The 21597-nt window shown below is 42.5% G+C and overlaps 1 long non-coding RNA gene across 1 annotated transcript; it reads left to right on the forward strand.

Moving 5' to 3' along the window:
- The first annotated feature begins 3202 nt into the window (after positions 1-3202).
- Positions 3203-7514, forward strand: LOC109319698. The gene is made up of 3 exons (XR_002103599.1): positions 3203-3795; positions 4323-4415; positions 6911-7514. It is a non-coding gene; the product is annotated as an uncharacterized LOC109319698 (long non-coding RNA).
- The last annotated feature ends 14083 nt before the right edge of the window (positions 7515-21597 follow it).

Below are 21597 nucleotides of genomic sequence, written 5' to 3' on the forward strand. Positions count from 1 at the left end.
GTGAATATTTATCAGATGGTGGTTATACGTATCAGGAGCAGTGACGCAAATATTTGAAGCTTTACCCCTACACTGCTGGGAAATGACTGTGCAGGCAACAAGACTGTATACTTTCTTCAGGCTTTTTTTTTTCATGTAACCACTTCCTATAGCTGGTCAAGTGCCTGCTGGTACATCGTTCATTTTGTAGAGTTGTTAATTTAAATCTTGCTAGAAAAAACTTTCCTTTTACTAAAGGGGTTTCTCAATTAGATACTATATAAATTTTAATATTTCTATACATTCATGTGAAATAGTCAGAAACCCCATTTCCCTTTATATACCCAAGTAGGCTACAATTAAGGTTCCTGGTGGTTTAATCTGCACTTTGGTCTTGATCATGCAAACATTTTAGTGTGTGTAGTTGGCATGTGTGAATATTCCCGCTGAATTCAGTGGGGCTCCTTTCATTATCACGATCAAGTGAGATCAAGATCTCTTTGTGTTAGTGCTTCTGGGGAAATTTGGAATTGTCAACTTTGGTCTTGGGGAATATGTTTAGGTAATGTTATGCTGATAAATACATTGTTTTGGGATGGAGAGGTTTGAAACATTCTGGTATGTGGGAGTATCGTGAGCAAAATGACTACATTGCCCTTTTTGTAAGGAAGGAGTGCTTCAGATTAAACAGAATGCATTAGCCCTTTCCTCACCCTAATACAGCAGAATGTGTAGAAAGCAACTGTGATTAAGTAAAGCCTGAGGCTGCAAGAAAATGGAAAGATATGAGCTATAAACACTAGCTTTGAAGTGTTTTGAAGTCCAGCTGAGGCAGAGTGGAGGACAGGAACCCTGGCCCAGAGCTGGGCAGCAAAGTTCTACAGTTTTGGGGCTAAAGTTACTAGTCCTGTTGGCTGTTGTTGTGGTTTTTGCTTTAGTTCCTTTCTCCACCCTAACAGTAGAATGTATAGGAGAACATTTCAATGTGTGTAGTTAACATGTGTGAATATTCCCCCTTAAATCAGTAGAGCTCCTTTCATTATCATGATCAAGCAAGTTCAAGATCTCTCTTTGTTAGTGCTTCTGGGGAAATCTGGAATTGTGCATAATCTGCAGAAACCAATAAATAATACATTTAAGTCTACATGGCACAATGCAGTATCATGAGGTATCCAAGTCAGCTCAGGTATCAGAAGCAGAGTAGATCTATTAGCACAGCATTCCTCCACCCAGGGTTATTGCAGGAGAAGCATGAATTGTACCATGTGTACATATTCTACTTTTGAAATAATATAAATATATTGGTCTACTCCAAGTAATCATTGCCAGTGAACTGTATATTTTAATGTCTATGTTAGACCACTAGGTGGCAGGAAAGTGCAATTCATGTATCCTATTTTTTTCAGGCTTTATTTTTTCCAGAGTGTATTTAGTAGGGCTGTACAAAGCTTCAGTCCCTGATTCAATTAGGCAGAGATTTGGCCCAATTTGGTGGCCGAATTTCCGAATTGGATCAGGAGACCCTTTAATCTCTCTATATTAAATCAGAGCCCTCCAAATCAATTCGCAGAGATTCAGAAAGATTCAATGATTTGGATGTAGACACAGCTTTAAATGTTTTTTCTACATACCTCAAGGTACCAGGCGGCTTGTGAGTGCTGCAATGGTGGGATGTATAGAGTGTCCCACAGCAGCACAGGGGGCTCCCCAGTGTGCTCAGCAGCGGACCCAGAAGTAGACCAGAAGCACTTCTGGTCTGCTTCTGGGTTCGCTGCTGAGCATGCAGGGAGGGGCCCCCCGCACTCCTGTGGTATGCTCCATTTGCCCCAGCATCACAGCATTCACAAGCCTCACTGGTACCTCGAGATATGTAGAAAAAACATTTAAAGCTGTGTCTATGGCTGAATCACTGATTCTCCAAATCAGCATCGAATCTTCAGATTCGTATTTGACCTAATTGAGTCAAGGACAATGATCCGAATCAACGAATTGAATTACCGTCTCCAATTTCAGGCCGAATCCGAATCAAATAGGGCCCATTTCACACTCCCCTAATGTTTAGCCCAGCAAGGGCATTTTTGTCTTACTCGCACTTGAAAAGCCTTTCATGTGGCACTCATTCCAGATGCTTTTATCTGTAAAACAAATCCATATTTTCAAGATCCTAACATTTACAGGTCATTTTTTTCAGATTCTCCCAAGTCCAAATCAAAGAAAAGGAAGAAGGAAAAACACAACAAAAAGGTAAACACTTGTTGAGAGAAATAAGTAACTATCCAGACAGATAATTTGAGATATCACTGAATTCTGGTACATATAAAATTGATATATTGGGTCAAGGCAAATTCATTTGTCTATCCATGTACATCATGGTGGTAGAAAAAGAATTTCATTTTTATGATGGTAATAGATGAATTGATATTAAAATACATAATTTACTATTTTTCAGAAGAGAAAATAAAAGGAGATTCTATCTACTAATATCTGGGAAGGTCCAGCTAGAATTTAAGGCACTCCTTGAAAGAAGTAGGGATTCCTGGTTCCCTGACCTTGCTGTTAATGCATTCCATAGCCAAGGGCTGATCAGTAACAATATTACAACTATATCATTGAGTTATCTCTGTGTTTATAGCCACTGTATTAACTTGTTAAATGTCTTCTGAGTGTCTTTGTGGGGGGTGGCACTATATAAAAACATCATCTAATACTGCTATAATACCTGTGCAGCAGTAAAAAGGCCAAAATGTATTTATGACCAAAGACAGTTTTACCTTTTTTATAGATCTGCAGCCCACTGTCATTTTGTAGCACCAAAAGGGGTGCAGACTCACCAACAGTTTTAAGAATATGTTAGCTTCAGCTCTCCCAAATGTGTTCAAACATAAAAGGCATAAGTGTGTTGTCCATTAAGAAAACATGTCATCAGCTGAGAGAGAGAATAATAAATTCAGATTATATTGTCCTAATACTTCTTCTTTCTATAGTATCTTCTTTTTTAGAGGTTATAAATATTAGGCCCTTGGCAAATGTTACACTTAAGATGCAATTAGCCTGTTGATCACGTCTTAAATAGGAATCCAGCCACACTTTCAGAGAATTAATGCTACCACAAAAGGGGGAACCAGCCACAAAAATATTACAGAAAAATGTAATATGAAATAATAAAATATGTTGTATAATATTTTTGTGACTGGTTTCCGTTGTACCTTAAATTGAACATGTGCCAGAGTTTAGGACTTTACTGGGGTCTCCAGCCATCCCCTGATATTGTCCTCACCAGTTGCAATCAGTCAATTGTTAGCTGATTCTGGGACCACACTGAGGCTCAAACAAGAGGTTCCCCTGCAGTTGCAGGTGGTTCACAATCGGATCTGATCTGTGTGTGGCATGGCAGAAGGCATGGTTGTTGGGATCAGGGATCAGATCCCACTTTGACTTTAAATGAACATCTGTCAGTGGCCTAGAGAGATGGTAAAGAAACAGACAATAAGGTTGGAGTAAGGGATCACCATCACCATTCCAAGGATGACCATTAGCCTTAACAAATACTATTTTTTCACCATCCTCAATTAATTCTACAAGAGTTGGGATGAGGGTGGAGTGAGCAAAGGCAAAAGTGACTATCAGGATAGTAGCAAGCTATTTGTGAGTTCATACATATGTGGGTTGGTGTTTTATTTCTTTGCACCTCTGTGAGTAGTCTGGAGTTTGCACATACCTTTATACTTGTAGAGAAGGAAAAAAGAGAATAAGTTGAAGAAAAAGAAAGAAAAGAAGAAAAAGCGAGAGAAATCAGGACCTGTTCAGCTTTCCAAGGTACATGTGCCAGAGTCTGTTTAATAATGTCCCATTTTGTTTTTGTTTAATTCCCTCCCACATTTAAACTAGTCCTTCCCATATCCAAGTTTTTACCAAAGAAATTATTTCCCAGAAAACACCCTTAGCAATAGCATCTCTAGTTACTGCCATCCAGAGTGTACAAACAGGGACCAGTTCCCTGCACAATAACCCATTGTCCTTTTAATTAATACAGTAGTGTCCAGACCATCCATGTTCAGATGATTTGCACTATGCTTATATGCTTAGTTTGCAGCAGGCTGTTGAGTCAAGGATGAGATGCATGATTGTTTAAATGAAGCTTCTACTTCTAAGGGAAGCTCTTCAACATTCAGCTCAAACACCTTAGGGATCCTGCACAGCTTTTTGCTGTGGTTGAAGAAACCCTCATCTCTGCAAGGGCTAAGGAATCTACCCTTTGCATTATCAAGGTCCTACTAACTAGACTTTGTTTTGAAAGGTGCCTTTTACAGTGTACCATAAATTGGTGTCTGATCTCATTTTAGTACTTCAAAGACAAAAAGAAAAATGAAAACTACAGTATGATAACAGGAAAAAAGATAAAGATGAAAATAAAGAAGAGTAAAAAGGATAAAGAGGTAACGGCTGAAAATGTTTTTTATGTTCCTAAAGGAAGAGCATGGTATCTTTTCTCTTTTCCTATATTTCTTGCCTTTTGTAGAATTTTGGGGTGGCTGCTGCTCGCCCTGCTCACAGCGCCGCATCCCGACCCTAGCACAGCACAGCCCAGCCCAGCCCCCACTAGAAAGAGCTCAGTGCCAGCCCCAGCCTGCAGCGGCAGCTGCCCCACCTTGCACAGATCCAGGGGCCACGCAACTCCCCCCATGCCCTCCCAGGGTGTGTGTAACAGTGGGAGCCCATGCCCCCGGACAAGCTGTGGCTCTGTCCTATGCCCTATCCGGCCCTGGCTCAGCAGCGCCTGGCCCAGCCCCTGCTCTACTCCCTCCATCACCATGGGGGCCTTGATCTGCTCCCCCCCACACGCCTTCCCTTCCCCATCTCTTTCCACCACAACAGACTTACCAGCTGGACATTGTTCTTCAAGCTGCCAGGCTGTATATCAGAAATCGCATTGGTATCAGCTGATATGCCTCCTTAAAAATCCAGTATCTGTATCAGCCCCCAAAATCTCTATTGGTGCACCCTTAATTGCCACTACTATTGCCAGGCCAGGTCTGGGTTGGTTCATGTGGCATGGGAGGGAGTAGTGCATGGTGGGGGTAGTGCAGGGAAGACCATCGGGAAGTGGGCATGGCTTGTGGGGAGCACAGGGCAGACTACAGCGACAGGGGAGCTGCTGCATCTCTGGGTCCAGGGCTGAGGCTGCCGCTGCCACTGCTATCTGACCAGGGCTAGGGCTAGATCTGCTGCTGCCGTCTGGCAAAAGCTGGGAGCTGTGACTGTCTGGTTGCTGGAGCCACCATGTGGTCTGTGCCTCAGGCTGGAGCCAGAGGCGTTTCATAGTTTAAGCGGCAGTGAGGGGATGGGGCAGGTAGGGCAAGTGGCTATTTGGGAGGGAGGGGGCAGATAGGAAAGGGAAGTTGGAGGGTATGGGGAACAGGAACAGAGGGATACAAGCATAGGGGTTGGAGAAAGGCCAGGGATCAAGCTGCCTACCCCTCTCCTGCTATTTTCCCCACTGCAGTGATGTGAGGAATAAATTAGGATGATCCTTCAATAATTAGATTCTACACATGGGAAATTTGTTCTCTTCCATGTACAAAATTTAATTGAGAGATGGGGAGGGGAATATCTTAAATTTGAAGTAATTTTGGAGCTGGGTAAATATGATACTTTCTCTTTAGTCAGAAAAGTGAAAACTAAGAACTGGCATTTTCCAAGGGATGCTTTGAGTTTAAAAGGTTGAGAACCACTGATCTAACCCTGGGATTCCTAATCCTTGGCCCATGGGCCAGATCCACCCCATGGCCCCCCATGTCATCTGACTTAGGGGGCTCCCCACAAATCCAGAAATTTGAGCACCAGTGCTGTAACCCATTGTTGGTTCCTGGTTTTCCCCTCCGCTGTGATTTCCAGTTCTGTTGTACCAATCTGTGAACCAGGACATATTTCCATCTTTCTTAGTCTCTGTGCTTGGTTGTGGTTGTTGCCACCACCACACATTTTCCTAACGTGCCTATAAGGCTAGACATTGCTGAGCACAGAGCAAATTGGTAAAGAAGGTCAGGGGTTAGTACTACAACCCCACACCTACTCCTTCTCCCTGTCCATAGGTCTAGACTAGCTGGATGTCTCTTCTAAGAGGGTCAGCTAAGAAATAGTTAAATTTAGACAGTTAAATTGACCCAACAGTTGTTATTCCTTCAGTTTGTTTGCTTGCAAGATCTGTTCTATACCAAGGGATATGCATTCAGAATGCTCTTTTGTTTGGGTAACAAAAGCTATTATTTTTGATCAGTTGAATAGTCAACCATAAGAATTCACTTCACAATTTATAAATTATACTAACCATTTGTAGGTTTGGCTTGATCAAGAAATTGCATTATCTGTCTACTTTGACACTTAAAAACTTTCAGAAGCCAACTTATGCTAAATCTGATGTGCAATTCTCATATCAATAATTGCACTGCTTGTGATCTCTTGGTAACTGTACTTTGCAGCTCCTTTTTTAAAATTTTTTTTTTTGCATAGATTAGAATATATAGAGATTGAAGATGCTAATGCAGCATGGGAATGTGCAATATGTTTAAACAAAAATTAGTATTTGCAATGAGCTCTGTTTAAAAAAAATGTTACTTCATGCACTGTGACTTTTAGACACAGATGTTACCATTTTCAGAACAGCAGTGCAAAACCTGTGCAATGATTGGCCGCCATAATGCCCCCTGAGGTTATGACACACACAACACACGGCTCTGGGAACCAGGCCTGTTGAATAAAATGTTGTTGAACCTTTATCTAAAGACTTTTTGCTAGTAATTAATTTCTGTAGCTCTGTTGTGTTGTTCCTTAGGACAGGTTACTATAACAGAAGAATATGTTGCAAGCTGACTTATACCAAATGTTCACTGGGCAAACAAGTAATTTACAAAACTGCTTTTCTGCTCTACAGAGGGATCGAAACCGCGCAGAACTTCTTGAATTCCTAAATTCTGCCTTGTGATGGAAAGAGTGCTGAGTAAGGCTTGTGAGTCCATCAAGTCAACCTGTCATCATGCCTAGCAGAACACTAAAAGGAAACTCAGGGAAAAGGGCGCTGTTTGTAACAAGTCTGCTTTCTCCTGCTGGGAAGACAATCAAAATGTCCTTCATTACAGGCAAAATGAAGAGTTGCTGATAATTGTTAAAGAAAATCCATGATCTCCTTTTGAGATCCTAAATTAACAGCGAGGCTGCAGTGTTTTACAAGTGCTTAAAATGTGCTGCTGATCGCAGTCTGCAGTGAAATGACACTCTTGGATCTCAGTGTACAGTCTATCCCATCTTTGCATGCAGAGCTCACTCTTAATTTCAAATGTCTTAATGTTTCCAGTAACTTAAACAGAGTTCTTGTAGATCATCTGTTTGAAAAATAAGGTGTTTCCGTATAGGTATTTTTGTGGTGATTTTATTTGTTCTAAAAAGAAAGATATCCCTTTGTAAATAGCACAGAAATAAGTAGTATCATTTTTTTAGTACTGTAATCATCCTTTAGTATATCATTTTCTCACAAAGTTTGTGATGTGGTCTTTCTGGACTGCTTATTATTGTGTCAGTATCTTGGTATCAAGTTGAAGAGTATTCCAGAGTAATAATATAAAACTTGACTGTTTTTATTCTGAAATAGAAGCAGAATGGACTTCTCCTTTGGGAGAGGGCAGATACATTTGGCATTAATGTGTGCTTTAGCAATGCCTGGATTGCTGTGGGATCTGCCTTCTAATCTGACAGATTTCCTTGTGTCAAAGTAGAGGATCCTTTGTATGCTACACCAGTACAACCTCAATAGGAATTTCATGCATAAGATACATGGACATTAGGTAAAAACAAATGCACAAAAATACTTGGGAAACTGACCTGAATTACAGAAGCATTCAGCATCCAAAGGATTTACACCAGTATTTCAAGGAGATTTCTTTTAGATGACTTGTGAAACCTTCATACATACCAGAAACCAATTTCCTCAAGTATTTGATACCAAATGTTTTATAACAGGGTGAAATGTCTCTCATGGTTAGAGCCCTGATTCAAGAAAGAATGTATGCGTATGCTCATGCTTATCTCCTCTCATAAAAAACACTTGGGTAAGTGTTTAATTCCCAATAAATTTGGGGTGCCAGGAGGAATTTAGGCTGGAATTGGTAACTAAGAAGAGAATCAGAAAATCTAATTTCTGTTTCTGAGTCTGCAACTCACCTGTTGTGTAGCAAGTCACTTAGGCTGCTTGCAGATGTAAAAAAAAATCTCTATTATAATGAGCACTTTAGTTTAAACCTGGTACATTCTTCCACTAAACCCTGTGCATGCCCTGAAAAGGCAGCACCTTAGTTGGGCCCAGCTTGCCTTAAGTCTGTATAGATCAGGCGCTTTAGTGGGGCTTTTTTGGCACTTTTATCTAATAGCTGATTGACTCAGCTTAGCTAAAAGCACCAAGAAGCCATGCTGAAGTGCCCAATCTATACAGATACTGAGGAGCTGGGTCAAAGTAAAGTGCTGCTACTTGTGGTAAAGCATGATTTTTTTTTTTTTTAAACATCTGCAAGAAGCCTTAATCTTTTTTTTTTTTTTTCCTGCCATGGGAATAGCACCTGGATAAAGTACTTTGCCACCCTTGGCTGAAAGTGCCAGACATGCAGAGAAGCACTCATCTCTTGGCAGTTGCAGTTGAAACTGACTTCTGATTATAAGCCCAATTTAAAACCTGTTCCCATTTAAAAAAAGAAGAGTTTCTCCAATGTCATAGGCCACATTGTTTGCAAGGCTAGAATTTGGCGGGGGGATGTTTGGAAAAAATCAGATGTTTTAATTTCAGATATGTTTTAAAAAATCCCCCAAGGGGTTGAGCATTTTGGAACAATGAAATGTTTTAGATTAGTGTATCTCCCCAGTGGCTTGGCCTCCACGTTCCACACTGTCTCATTTTGACTATTTTTTAGGGGATGCCACTTAGGGGTTTGGGTGGAGTGACAGTTTGTGAAGGAATGACAAAGAAGGATTATGGATATCCAACACTAAGGAAGTTCTTTTCTCTGCTTGATTAGGGCTAGGGTATATAGGTCAGATGCCAAAGGAAGAAGAAAAGTGTCCAGCCGAGGGCAAAAAGATCACACAAAACATGTAAGAATTAAGGATTTTAAAAAAGTGAGCTTCCAGTTTAGGAAAAATGGCACAAACCTTGAATGTTCAGGTATTTCTTAACTCCGTTGAAACAAGCTCTCCTTGTCCACTTTGCTCTGTAGATTGTGCACACTTTTTTGAAAGTTTTGCCTGACTTCCCTATGTATTGAGTTAACATGGAGAGGTGGAGCTGCCTTCCTAGTGTGTCAGTGTAGTTTGTTCCTCTGTCTTTGTTTTATGCACAAAAATCATGACTTAGGTCACCATTAGACTTTAACAAAAAAAAACCCTGGTCTCTCTTTATTTGTTTTGGCCCTTGGAATGTGCTCTGGCCATGCCTCTAAACTTTTCTTTGTTAAATACTTAAATTAAGAAAAATGTAAAATTTGAGATGCTTGAGTGATCATTTGTATCCTTCAGGTAGGGTTTAAAGTAATGCAGTGCAGGTTGCAGGAGTTGACAGTGTTGGCTTTTTTCTTCTCCTGTTACCAAAAACTCAAGTTATATGAATATAAATAAACTCAGGTTCCAGGTCAGTATTGCTGCAACTGCTAGCCAAATGGGGAAGGTGTGGAGGAGCGGAACAACACATAAATTCCAGGTAAGGTGAAATATGAAAGATACAGGACCTTCAGGTGTGTATGGATGGGAGATAGGTGACAGTGAAAGAGGTTCTCTCCAGACTTAAATGGGCAGCATAGGACATTGCCCTCAGGTTTCACAGTGAAGGGGAGAGAAAGGATGTGGCAAAAATAGAGGACTGTGAAACTAGGATTGCCAGGAGTTATGGACAGAAGTCAGTGAACAGGTGGTATAGAAGGAAGCAGGGGACTGGAGAAGTCAGACTTTTATCTACATTTGGAGTTGTAAACACTTTCCACTTCTAGATACAAAACATATGTTTTCCAGTTTGAACAAAATCTTTCAGTTTAATGACTTTGTTCTGCACCATCATCCCTTCTGCACACTATAGACAACCCAATTTAATCTTTTGGCATTTAATTTAAAAATAAAATCCCCCAGTAATTCATTGTTTCAAACAGATTAGGATCGGAAGAACATTTCCACAGAATCCAGTCCCGTGCACCTTCCTTGCTTCCCTTGGTTTTGTTTTTAAACAAATATCAAAAAGGCCTTTCACTAGCTAGTTTCCAAGTGGAATATAATCTTACATTGCTTACACTTTCCCTTGTGTATGCAGCCCTAGCTTTGCCCTATCACAAGTTCAAAAGAGTGAAGAGACCAAAAATAAACTCCTAGGAGAGCATAGCTTTCCACTACCCACTTCTGTGAAATGTATTGTATTATGGTATAACTTTGCAAGCTATACAGGACTTGTATAGTTTGGTTTCTGTGCAATATGATATAATTCAAGGATAATTAACTTTTTGTCCAGCAGGCCAGATGAGCAGGGTCTGATCCAGCCATGCAGGGGGAAGAGGATATAGCACAGCCCCAATTAGCTGCACAGGGCTTGGGAATTTGGTAGCGAGGAAGGTGTGGCAGTATTAATTGCCTCTACTCCCAATTGCCAAAATTCCCAACCTGTGGGGAGCCCTGCAGGCTGAATTGATTGGGCCACAGACAGGGTTTGGTCCATGGGGTAGGGTTGGGCACCCATGATGTAATACACATAATATAAAACAAATGTAATATAATTTAGTGTATAAACCTTTTATCAAGGTACTTGCAGGACTCGCATTAGCAGTGCATCTAACCCCTACTGTCTTTATCCTTGCATCACCCCTGTGTAGAAGGGGAAGTAGCAGGATCCTCATTTACAAATGGACAACCGATGGGTGCGTGCATGCATGCTCACGCGCTCTCGCTCTTTCTCAGGTTAATAAGGTACACACACACTCACTCTTTGGTTAACCTATAAGGTGCAAATCTACCCTGCCTTCTACTTCAATGACTTTCCCAGAGTCATGCAGGATGTCTGTGGTATTGAGCCCTTGATTGGTGTCCTGACTACTAGCCTAGCACTGTGTAATGAACATGTACCTGTGACAATTTCATATCTCTAGAGAAGTGTCCTTCTATATCTTTGCTGCCCGCATTCACAGACTGGTCTTCTTGCCCCAGCAGTTAAGGCTTGATTTTCAAAGGAGCTCTTCTTCCATTTACACACTAAATGATATAGATTTGTAAGAATGTTTATTTCTCCTAGAGGAAAAAGCACAGAGGTGCAATGTCTAAACCTTATTCTTCTCTGTGTAGGGTCTTCCACCATGCTCATTTCCGTGGTATCTGAACACCTTCCAGTTGTGCATTACGCAATATGAGTAATATCATTTGCATGCATGTTGGATTTTTCTCTCATTCTTTCTCCTGTAGAAGAAATGACAGTGTGGTACCATATTTTGAAAGGGTTTTAAGGTTGTTTTTTTTAATATATTTGTTGTTCTGAGTTTGTGTTGGAGAAGGCCGAGTCAAAGAAACATGCTGCATATTGAAGCAAAGCGTCTTGAGGTTTGTAATGGACCTTCATTCCTGGGGCAGTGCATTATGCACTCTCACACCAACCTGTAAAAAAGTTCAAGTGAGATGTTGTTGAGTTCCATTGTGCTCAAGGAATAAAGTTGTCAACTACAGTTTGGATTCTAGAGCTTCAGACAGTTGTTTAGATATTGTGGGCCATGCCATAGAGTATCTTGAAAGCAGTAACTAAGACCTTGAAATTGACTCAGGATTCTCTTGGAAGCTGGAATAGAGAGCAGAGGACATATTTGATGTACTTGTGGTACCCTGTATTGCTAAAGAAATATGCTGTTGCATCTTATAGTAGCTGGAGTTTCCCACATGCTGAAGTCTCTATTTCCAGATATCTCATGTAGTCCAGTTGAGAGGTGAACAAGGCATGAATGAGTGAGGCCAGGTCATCATCCATCAGGATAGGAGGGGCTCTTCTGGCCAATCAGAAATAGTAAAGAAGTATTACTACTAGATGTTGCCTGGTGAGAGCATCTTATCAAGAAATTAGGAGTACTCCTAAACAATGGACTGAATTGATAATGGCAGATGTGTGATCACTGCAAAGGAGTCGGTTGCAATTTTTTCAATGCGTCTTCCTTCATTAATCAGCATCAAATAAGAGGTCTTACTTGTGTTCAGCTTCAGCTAGCTGCTCTTTATGCATCAGTTGATATCTGGGTCATCTGTGTAGTAAGGGTGAGCTAACCATGGTAAGGAATAGGTAAAGCTGTGCTTCATCTGCATGTGCTATATAGGCAAAGACTTTGTACCTGGTAGAGAAAAAGAGTTAAAAATAAGCTGCCAATAATTAATTGTCAAAAAGAACAGTGTCTGTGTGGTAATGTTTCTGAGGTACCAACAGAGGGAACCATTATCCATTTGTGAGTTCAGAAAACATACTTTTTATATAACTTTGTAAATTGCTGTTGCTCACTTTTTTCAAGGAAGGCAATGTAAGCCTATGTTGCTTGTGAGGCATATTTGCTACCAACTCCCTGTGGTTTTCATGTGATCTGTGTTGTTCTTTCTGTTTTACAGCCAGCTCCTAGTGACAGCACAAAGGAGAAGCCCAACACTGGCGGTAGATATTAGAATGAAGCTGCAGCAGACATTATGAGCTCTGTCTTTAAGCCTTCTAGCAAGGAATTTGAACAAGATTTTGAAAAAGGGACCAGCACTTAGGATCTATCAGTGTTGCTGTTGGGGATTACTGAGTGCTGAGCTGTTTTGAAAATCAGCCCTTTATTATACTCCAGCTGTTTAGAAATAGTTTCAGGTGTCTGATGCTGCCAATATGAGAGAACCTGAAAAATATTGTAGCAGAAGTAGTAACGTCTCTTAATTCAATCCAGACCTTGACCAAAGAATGTTTCAAAGATTTCTTTTTTTTTTTTTTTTTTTTTTTGGGGGGGGGGGGCGGTCTTTCTGCTTGGCTTGTTTTTATTCAGTAGTGGAAACAAGAGAAGTCTTAGAATCTTAGAAACATAGAAAATGCGGGTTGGAAAGGACCTCAAGAGATCATCTAAATCAACCCCCCTGCTCAAACCAGGGCGATCCCCAACTAGATCATCCCAGCCAAGGCTTTGTCTAGCTGGGTCTTAAAAATCTCTAACTTGTGCTAGAAATGGAGTCCTGTCTGCATTGCAACTTTCATTTCTAGTACCACAAGTAAAATGACTAACAGATTTCCTTAGTGTAGACAAGTCCTCTGAATCTATGTAGCAGGACTAAGCATTTCAGGGAAAGCATAGGGATGTGCTAGCACCACTAGAGCAACTCTTTGGAATGTATGTTGTTACTACAAAATGCTACAGGTGAGTTAACCATCAACTGGGTTACACTCTTGCTAGCTGTTCCATCTAAAAGGAAGCCAGTGTATTTCTCTAGGTTGTCTTATGCTACTGAGAAACAAAGACAAGACTGGTGATACTTTTTGAGTAGACTCTGTGCAGCAAGGCCTGGCATGTAGTGGGTGTATATTCAGAACTTTATACAGTGGAGCCAGTGACGATGCATAGGAGGTGAACGGGTGTGCACCCCTGCAAGTGCTGGCCAGGGAGCGGGGCCACCAGCAAAAGTGGCTGCACCACTTCCAGGAGTGGTCACGGGACTTCCAGAAGTGGCACGGCCATTTTTTGGTGAGTAAGATCAGCCGCGAAGTGTCCCCCCTGGATAATGAGATTGACCGCAGTTCCCCCCCCAAGTCACTGACTGGTGTCAGGGGTGGCACATGCCCCACCCCCGACTCAAGAGGCACCATTCACCCATGAGTGGAGCCCTGCTTTACTCTGGCCTCTTGACACTATCACAGAATGAATGTTTAACATTAGCACTTCCAAGACTAGCTGCTCTGATACAGGCCCCCTCTACATGTTACAGGTATCACACAATTAACTGGTTAATTCCACATTACCTTGAGACCAGCTACACATGCAAAGTAGCTATCATGCCATAAAAAACTCCAACCAGTTATAAACTAGACCTCGAAAATGTTTACTAATTTTATAGCTGATTGCTATCCAGCTTTAATTTGCACATGTAAGAGGGTCTCCCTTGCGGCTGGGAGCCCCATCAGCTGATAAGGCTCCCAGCTGCATGGGTGCACCATACCCAGCTGAGCCTGGGAGTCCTTCAATTAAGGGCTCCCTCAGTCCCAGCAGCTGCTGACTCGGTTCTGGCAGCACCCCACCGCTGCCAGGACCCGGAGTTCTGCAGCTAGGGGCACTGAGTCCTGGCAGCCACGGGGGTATGTAAAATCCCCAAGGCTAGAAGACTGCAGCAGCTGCAGTCTCCCAGCTGTAGGGGTTTCACACACCCCTGAGGCTGGGAGATTGCAGCAGCTGCATTTGGGATGCATGAGGTGCTCCTGTGACTGGGAGCCCTTCAGCTGGGGGAACTCCCAGCTGTGGGAGCTTGCTTCTTGTTGGTGCAGGGGTAGCCCAAGATAGGACCTGAAATCCCCCTGCATCAGCAGTAAAGCACAATGGGATCTAATGTGCAATCTCACAATCATGCTGCCTGCCATGCATGCCTGGCATGGCAGGTGGTGTGACTGTGTGGATCATGCATTTGATTACAATGCATCTTTACCTGCATGTGTAGAGGAGCCCACTGTGCTCACCGGGCATTAGAATCCCTTTGGGCAGAACGCTTGATACTAATAAGCAGCGCCCAGGTAAAGAGCTGAGTAAAAAATCTCACATCAGCATGTAAGCTCAGCAGTCACTTGCCTTCACCTAAGATCCTAGCTGCACAGCAACCACACATGCGTGGGTTTGATTTGAATATCCAACAAGAAAAAAGCTTTTGCGCTTCAAGCATGCTTTCAGATTTTTCTGCTAATAAGCAACTGGTTCTTTTGAGCAAGATTCTAATAACTAGCAAACACTGTACAGAACAGCTCTTGCACATTTTTTCCTACGGCCTCTGCTAGGCCAGTCCTGGGCAAGGTTAAGTTGATCTGGAGGAGGCAAACTATAATTAGGACTCAGCTATGGAGGTGAGACTTTATTTGCTGTGTTTGTAATTGCTCTTTCCCTGCCTCTTCTTTATGAAGTTTATTAAGGCACAAGTCCTTAAAGATCGACAGCACCACATGAAGTTAATTACTTACCTAAATCAGGAGAAGGAAGGGGAAGAGGGCCTTAAATGTAAAGTCTTCTGGGTAAGTGCAGTCTCCCTGCATATGGGTGTGGTTGAGAGGGTACACAAAATAAAATGCTTCCAGGTGTCAACTACCCACACCATGAGCCATTGTACAAGGAAGATGGTAGACTGTGAGGGGCTACTGCCTCTTGCTTTCTTGCCCATGGCAAAACTAGGAGACTGGATATGATGCTTCTGAGGGAGAATCGGGCAGCACACCAGTGTACCACGCCCTATCTGAGACCTAGAGCACAGCAATATGTCAGCCTATTTGCAGGAGCCTGGCACAGTGAGTTCTGCTCTTGTTTGAGAGCTCTGGGCATTATTTTTATGTTAGTGTGGTAGATACTAGCACTAAGGAGCAAATACAGAAACTAAACCCCTGTGTATAATGAGCAGCTGGAGTACAAATGTCCTGTTCCCCCTCCCATCTCTTTCCATTTTGTGGTCACTGATTAACAGAAGGCAAGATTAGAAGCAGGTTCTTTAAAATTTAAAATGCTGGATTACATCTACAAACCACCCAGTTTCAGAGAACTTCAGATCCTTTGCAGTTGTTTAATTCTAGTTGTTTTATCTCCTTAAATCTTAGGATCCATATGCTTCCCCATTCCCTGCTCAGATGTTGGATGGCAGAGCACAGGAGGGAAGTGCATGTGAGTTGCGGTGAAAAGACATTGTGAGTTAAGCTCATGTCTGTTTACCCAGTCTTGCCTGCTTCCTTTGCTATTTAATTGCTCAGCTGGACATTTAAACAGCTGCTGGTTTCAGCTGGATGGAGACAGATTAAATTCCAACACAGATTCAATTAAAGACAACAAATACAGGAATTGGGGATGCATTTTATTTTACATCCTGCTGCCACTAAAGGCATTGACAAGACTCCCATTGATTTCTTCAGACAGGAAGGGAGGGAGAGGCCCCATTGTGCAGTCAGAAGCCCCATGTCACAGCAGTCCCAGTGACTTCTCAAGCTTTCTTCTCACCTTTACGGGTCAAATGTAGGATGGGTCCCAACTGTGGAGCAAAATGTGTGGGGTGATGCTGTGGGGTAAAATCATGAAGAATGCCTCAAGGCCCAGAAATAGATTAAATACCGCTAGTCTCATGTATTGGGTGCCCTCATGCTTGGCATTCTACTATCCACAACATCCAGACAAGCCCCGCCTCAAAGTTTATGACCCAAGGGTCAGATTTTATATCCTGCCTACCTTGTTGCAAAATGCTGTTGAACTCACTAGGCCTTGTGGAGATAAAGCAGTACTCAGAATGAGTATTGCAGGTATTGTGATCTACTACTAAGCAAAAGTAGGTGCAATAAAATAACTAAGGTTTTTCTCAGCCCGGCTCGGGGCATATTGAACCTATGTGGGGCTTTTGGAATGAGCAATAGGTAGAAGGCCTGGTAGAGAGGAGCTAGCTGGAAATAAGTATGCTGCAGGTGCATAAAACATGTGTCAGGCATATTTTTTGGTGACACGTCTTTTGAGGAAGCTAGAAAACTTGCATTCATGTGCTTGTTCCACCACCTTCACATCCCTTGCTTTCTTTGTCTTGCACATTCCTTGCTTTCTTTGTCTTGCACTCAGCTCATCCAGCCAAGGAAAAGTACCTTTCTGTTCAGGTATAGGCTTGCCCTTGGCACCAAGCTGTTGCCAATGTGTCTATACAGTGACTCCATTTTTTTATGAAGCGATTCATACTGAATATTATTAATGTTTCTGTTTGAGTAAAGTTTTTGTCCCCTGCCTCATACTCACCCCTCTCTATTAAACAGGGTCTTGACATCGAGGCCTAACTGATAGGGCCCTTCCATTTGGGACTTTAACAAGCCAACATGACTTTAATACACTTCCCTCGAAAGTGCATCTGCAGGTGTCATCACAGGCAGTCTGTACGAATGCTCAGGTTTGTCCCTGTGCCGTTGGGATGCTGATGCTGGTACTGCCTAGTCAGTGAAATCTCCCCCAGGTGCCAGGGCAAGTGTCTGTGCCTTGTACAACAGGCAGGCTCAAAGGGGGATGCAGTCGGGGGGGGGGGGAGGGGAAGGGTTAGTGGATTAAATGCTTCTTCCTCCCCAAACTAATGGTATTGATGGAGGGCTGGAGAGAGAAGCAGAGTAGCACTCTCCACCAAGATGGATTGCCTTATCTGTATGCTGCCTCTGGCAGGAGGCGCAAACCCACCCCTCCCCCCCAACCTCTGCTGCACCTTTTATAGGATATAGAGCAATGAGAAAGTTGTCTCTTATCTCCTGCACCAACTATTTGTTTTAATCATCACAAGACTGTCAGGAAGTCAATCCTCCTCCTCCTGTCTTTCCAGTTGGAGCTGCTAATGCCTCCTATGACCTGTGCTATGGCAGTGGTGGAGTCAGGGTGTATACAGGTGGTAGCAGACTCCTGGACCTCAGCTCCATGTCCCTCCTCTCCCTGTTCATCACTGCCAGTTACAGGGTTAAATCCTGGCCCCACTGGAATGAGGGGTCCCAAATCTCAATGAGATTTGAAGCCAATTGTTTTCCATGGGGTCATATCCTTGGGCCTCTTGGCCTTTTGGGGGAGGTGGGAGCCACCAGTCTGCATGCTGTGTAGTCACTAGATACAGATGTTCTGAGCCTGAATGGTCCAGGAGTCTGTGTGGATGCTAGCTTCAGTAAGGCCCTGTATGAAGTGAGAGGCTGTTTAACTTCCCTTGAGGATTGCATCTTTTTATGGAACGTTAATTTGGGACCAACTGGTTCTCTCTCATGCTGAGCAGAAGTAGTTAGCCATGTTAGTCTGAAGTCAGGTCAAAGGTAGAGTAGGGTGGCACCTTGGAGACTAACCATTATCCTGTTTTCTTTTAAGCTCATAGTGCCTAGACCCTTGGGGCTTAGTGGGTGCTCTGAGGTGCATCTGAACCCATCTTGGACTTGTGGAAGAAATTCTACAGTCTTAACCACTTTGGAAGTGTATCTGGGACTTGCCTGTACCTCCCTAAGGAAAAGTCCTTGCTTATTCAGGTGTAAAGTAGGAAGGGACCCCACTTGCAGTGAAAATATACAAAATGGTGACATGACATGAGAGAGAAATTCAAGCAGCTTGAAGCTGCTGCTTTTTAAAAAACTACCAGCTCTGTGAATAAGGAATTGCACTTGCACATGTATTCTGGATATTGTCTGCTTCCATCTCCCAGTACAGTACTGGCAGAGTCACATAGACAACTCTGCCAAGGACTAGAGTTACCTGTTGCAAGTTTGCAGCAAGCTGGAGAGTGGAGCAAGCTGAAGCATGTCTTCTTTTCTGTAGGCCCAGACCCTGGATGACCTGGCCAAAGAGATAAGTCTAGCAATCTGGGTTCTGGAGGAGTCAGGATCAGGATGCAAGGGTCTCATGTCCGTGTTTATCCCCTAGGTACCTTGTTTCCAATTTGCACATGTGCAGATAAGGAAGTTGACCCCACCGCAGCCCTAGTGTAACTCTGGCAGTCTGAAACATTACACTAGGGACAAACATAGCACTCACTTTTCCCATCTCTCAAAATGTTTGATTCTCCACAGCGACTGGCCTTTCCCCAGCATCTTGGTTCCTGCAAAAGCAGTGCTGGGAACCCAGTGGAAATTCTCTCAAGAGATTCAGCTGAAATGCTGGTACTGTTAAAATGAAAGATTGTATATTTGTTTAATCTGGAAATTGATACTGGTTAGCATAAGAGGCATGGGCTAGGGATCTGAGCATTGGTCTAGGAACCAAGAGAACACCCTTGCGTTCCAACCTTCACTCTGACATGGGCTCTATCTGCAGCTTTGACCAAGTATCTTAAATTTGCTGCCTCAGTTTTCTTTATTGTAAAGTAGGCATACTACTTTTCTCCCAACTCTATTGTAAGGGCCAGTTCACTTACAGTACCCTCTGACTCTAAGTACTAACTTATAGAGAAATTCAATATACCCTGTATATCACAGTAGGAGTGTGCTGCTTTTTTTACCTGATTTTTGGTCTGGCCTTGTGAGTAGAGTGATGATGAGTGTGTAAGCATGTCCTTAATATGAAAGGGTGAGGCCATTTCATACATATGTTGTATTGTAATAACAGCTTTATCTCACTGTATCAGAACGCTTCTTTTGGCTCATCAGATACTGCATTGATACAATCAAAACTGAAGGTGCCAATACAAAACACAGTGCCATAGGATGAAATTCTCAGCATTTCTCAAGCATATCTCAGCATTTAATTACAATAGAATGGCTTGCTAATAAATACAAAAGTTAGTCGTACTGTTTTTTTTAAATCTGTTTAGTGCTTTTCTGTCAGTTTTTTATTTTTTTTTTATTGAACCATCACCAGCAACAACACACATGCTAGATAGCTGAAACCAAGCTAATCCTGGCATCAGAACTTCTATTTAAAAAAAAAGTACACACACACACACACTCATTATCACATTACTAAACAGAGAACACAAAGTAATCATTTGATTGTCAAAAATCTTCAGATCGCTCTGACCCTCTCTCTCTGACCCTGAGCTGAGGTAGCACAGCTCAAGCTGGAGCTTGTATTTGGAAGCCCTGAGTTTTCTTAGCATATGCAATCTGAGCTTCTGCTCTCTTTATCCATGGGGACTTTTGCATGAATATTTAACAAGAGACCAGAATTTCCAGGGTGATTCCGGTGGCAAAACAGTATTCCTCAAGCCAGCGTGTTCAGCCATGGGCAGGACTTCCAGGCTATTATAGCATAAACTTGCAAAAACATGATCCATAGTTTTAGTTTCTTTTGTTCTCCCCTGGCTCTGCTTTTAGCCTGTGATCCAAAAGTTGTTTTACATTTACACATTAGGATGTGAAATGCAATGATGTTGGAAGCTGATTTTAAGGGTCCGGAAGCTACCTGTATAGACAAGGCAGGCATGCATTCTCTTACACGCTCAGCTTCAGTGCTGTTGCTCCTGTATGTCAGAGAATCACAGAAAACAAGGCTAGAAGGAGCTGCTGAAGGTCATGTAGTCCAACCCCTACTCTCAAGACAGAATCATCCCAGTCTAAGCTGCTCCAGATATGTGGTTGTCTAACCTGCACATAAAAACTTAGCAAAAGAGATTCCATAACTTATCTGGCAATGTGTTCCAGTACTTAACCAGCTCCATCATTACAAAATTCTTCCTAATACCAAACCTAATTTCCCTTACTGCAATTTAATGTCATTACTTCTATCAGGTCGCCTTTAGAGAAAGAGAAGGGTTTTGCAGAATAGAGCAAGGAAGAGCAGCCATGTTCCCAAGATGGCTGCCCATTCCCCTTGGAGATATGCTGTGCTGCTGGCTGTACACACAACCTGCTTCCCCCTTTCTTCAAGTGATCAATACTGAGTTTGTATCCTACCCTTTTTCCAGGACAGTGGGACAAACTGTTCTCTGATCCATGTGCCAAACACTGCTCTCTTCCCTATACATTGTGTGCTGCAGATAGCTGCCCCTTCTAAGCAGATGATATGACCCAATTAGATAACCAGAGCTGTGAGGCAAAAAAGGGGTTTTCTGAAGCTAGGGAGTATTAGTGGAGGTGCTGCAAGCTTTTGTCTCATCTTTTATTCAGCCACATTACTAAAATGTTGCTCCTTTCCCCTAGAAATCTGATCTTGTACCTCGCATCCTTCAGCAGTGGGCCTTCCCACCTCCTTGGTTCAAAAGTAGGCAGCAACATTCTCTTAACAGCTAGCAAGATCTTGATGTGCCAGTTTGCCTATCTTAGCTTTAGATGGAAAATTGATCAAGATCAGTAACATTTGCAAAGTATTAAGATTTAAAAAAGGACTTTGACTGTCATCATACAAATAAGTGTCATGAGGAGCTCCCAGTACACTGCTGTGGATAAACGGTCTACTGTGATCCTTGAGTATGTCAAAGGAGCATAGCAAGCAGAAGTGGAGAAGTGTTCAGAGTGGTAGAAAAGCAGCTGGACTCCTACATTTAAAAAAAATTGTGTGGAAATACTAGAAAGAGTTCAGAGTAGGACTACAACAATGATCCAATGGCTTGAAAATAAGTCCTTACATATGAGGTTTAAGGAGTTAGAAAGCCAAAAGCTAATTGTGGTTTCCCACCTCCCTGCAACTCCCTTCCCCACACCTTTCAGATGAAGGCATTACAAGAGCCAGTGGCTGGAAGCTAAAGTTAGACAAATTCGGTCTTGACAGCAGATGCAATTCCTGAGTTGCAAGGATGACCACTGGATTTTACAATGAGATACAGGGGACTTGCTAGTCCTTGGAGTCTTTGGGATGAAATTAGGTGCCATCCTAAAATACATGATTTACTGAGAAAGATTCTGTAGGCAGTGGAAACAGGGTTTCAGCCTAAATGATCACAGTGGTTCCTCTGGCC

This window comes from Crocodylus porosus, unplaced genomic scaffold (assembly GCF_001723895.1).
Source record: "Crocodylus porosus isolate Cpor-Errol unplaced genomic scaffold, CroPor_comp1, whole genome shotgun sequence".
Taxonomy (NCBI): domain Eukaryota; kingdom Metazoa; phylum Chordata; order Crocodylia; family Crocodylidae; genus Crocodylus; species Crocodylus porosus.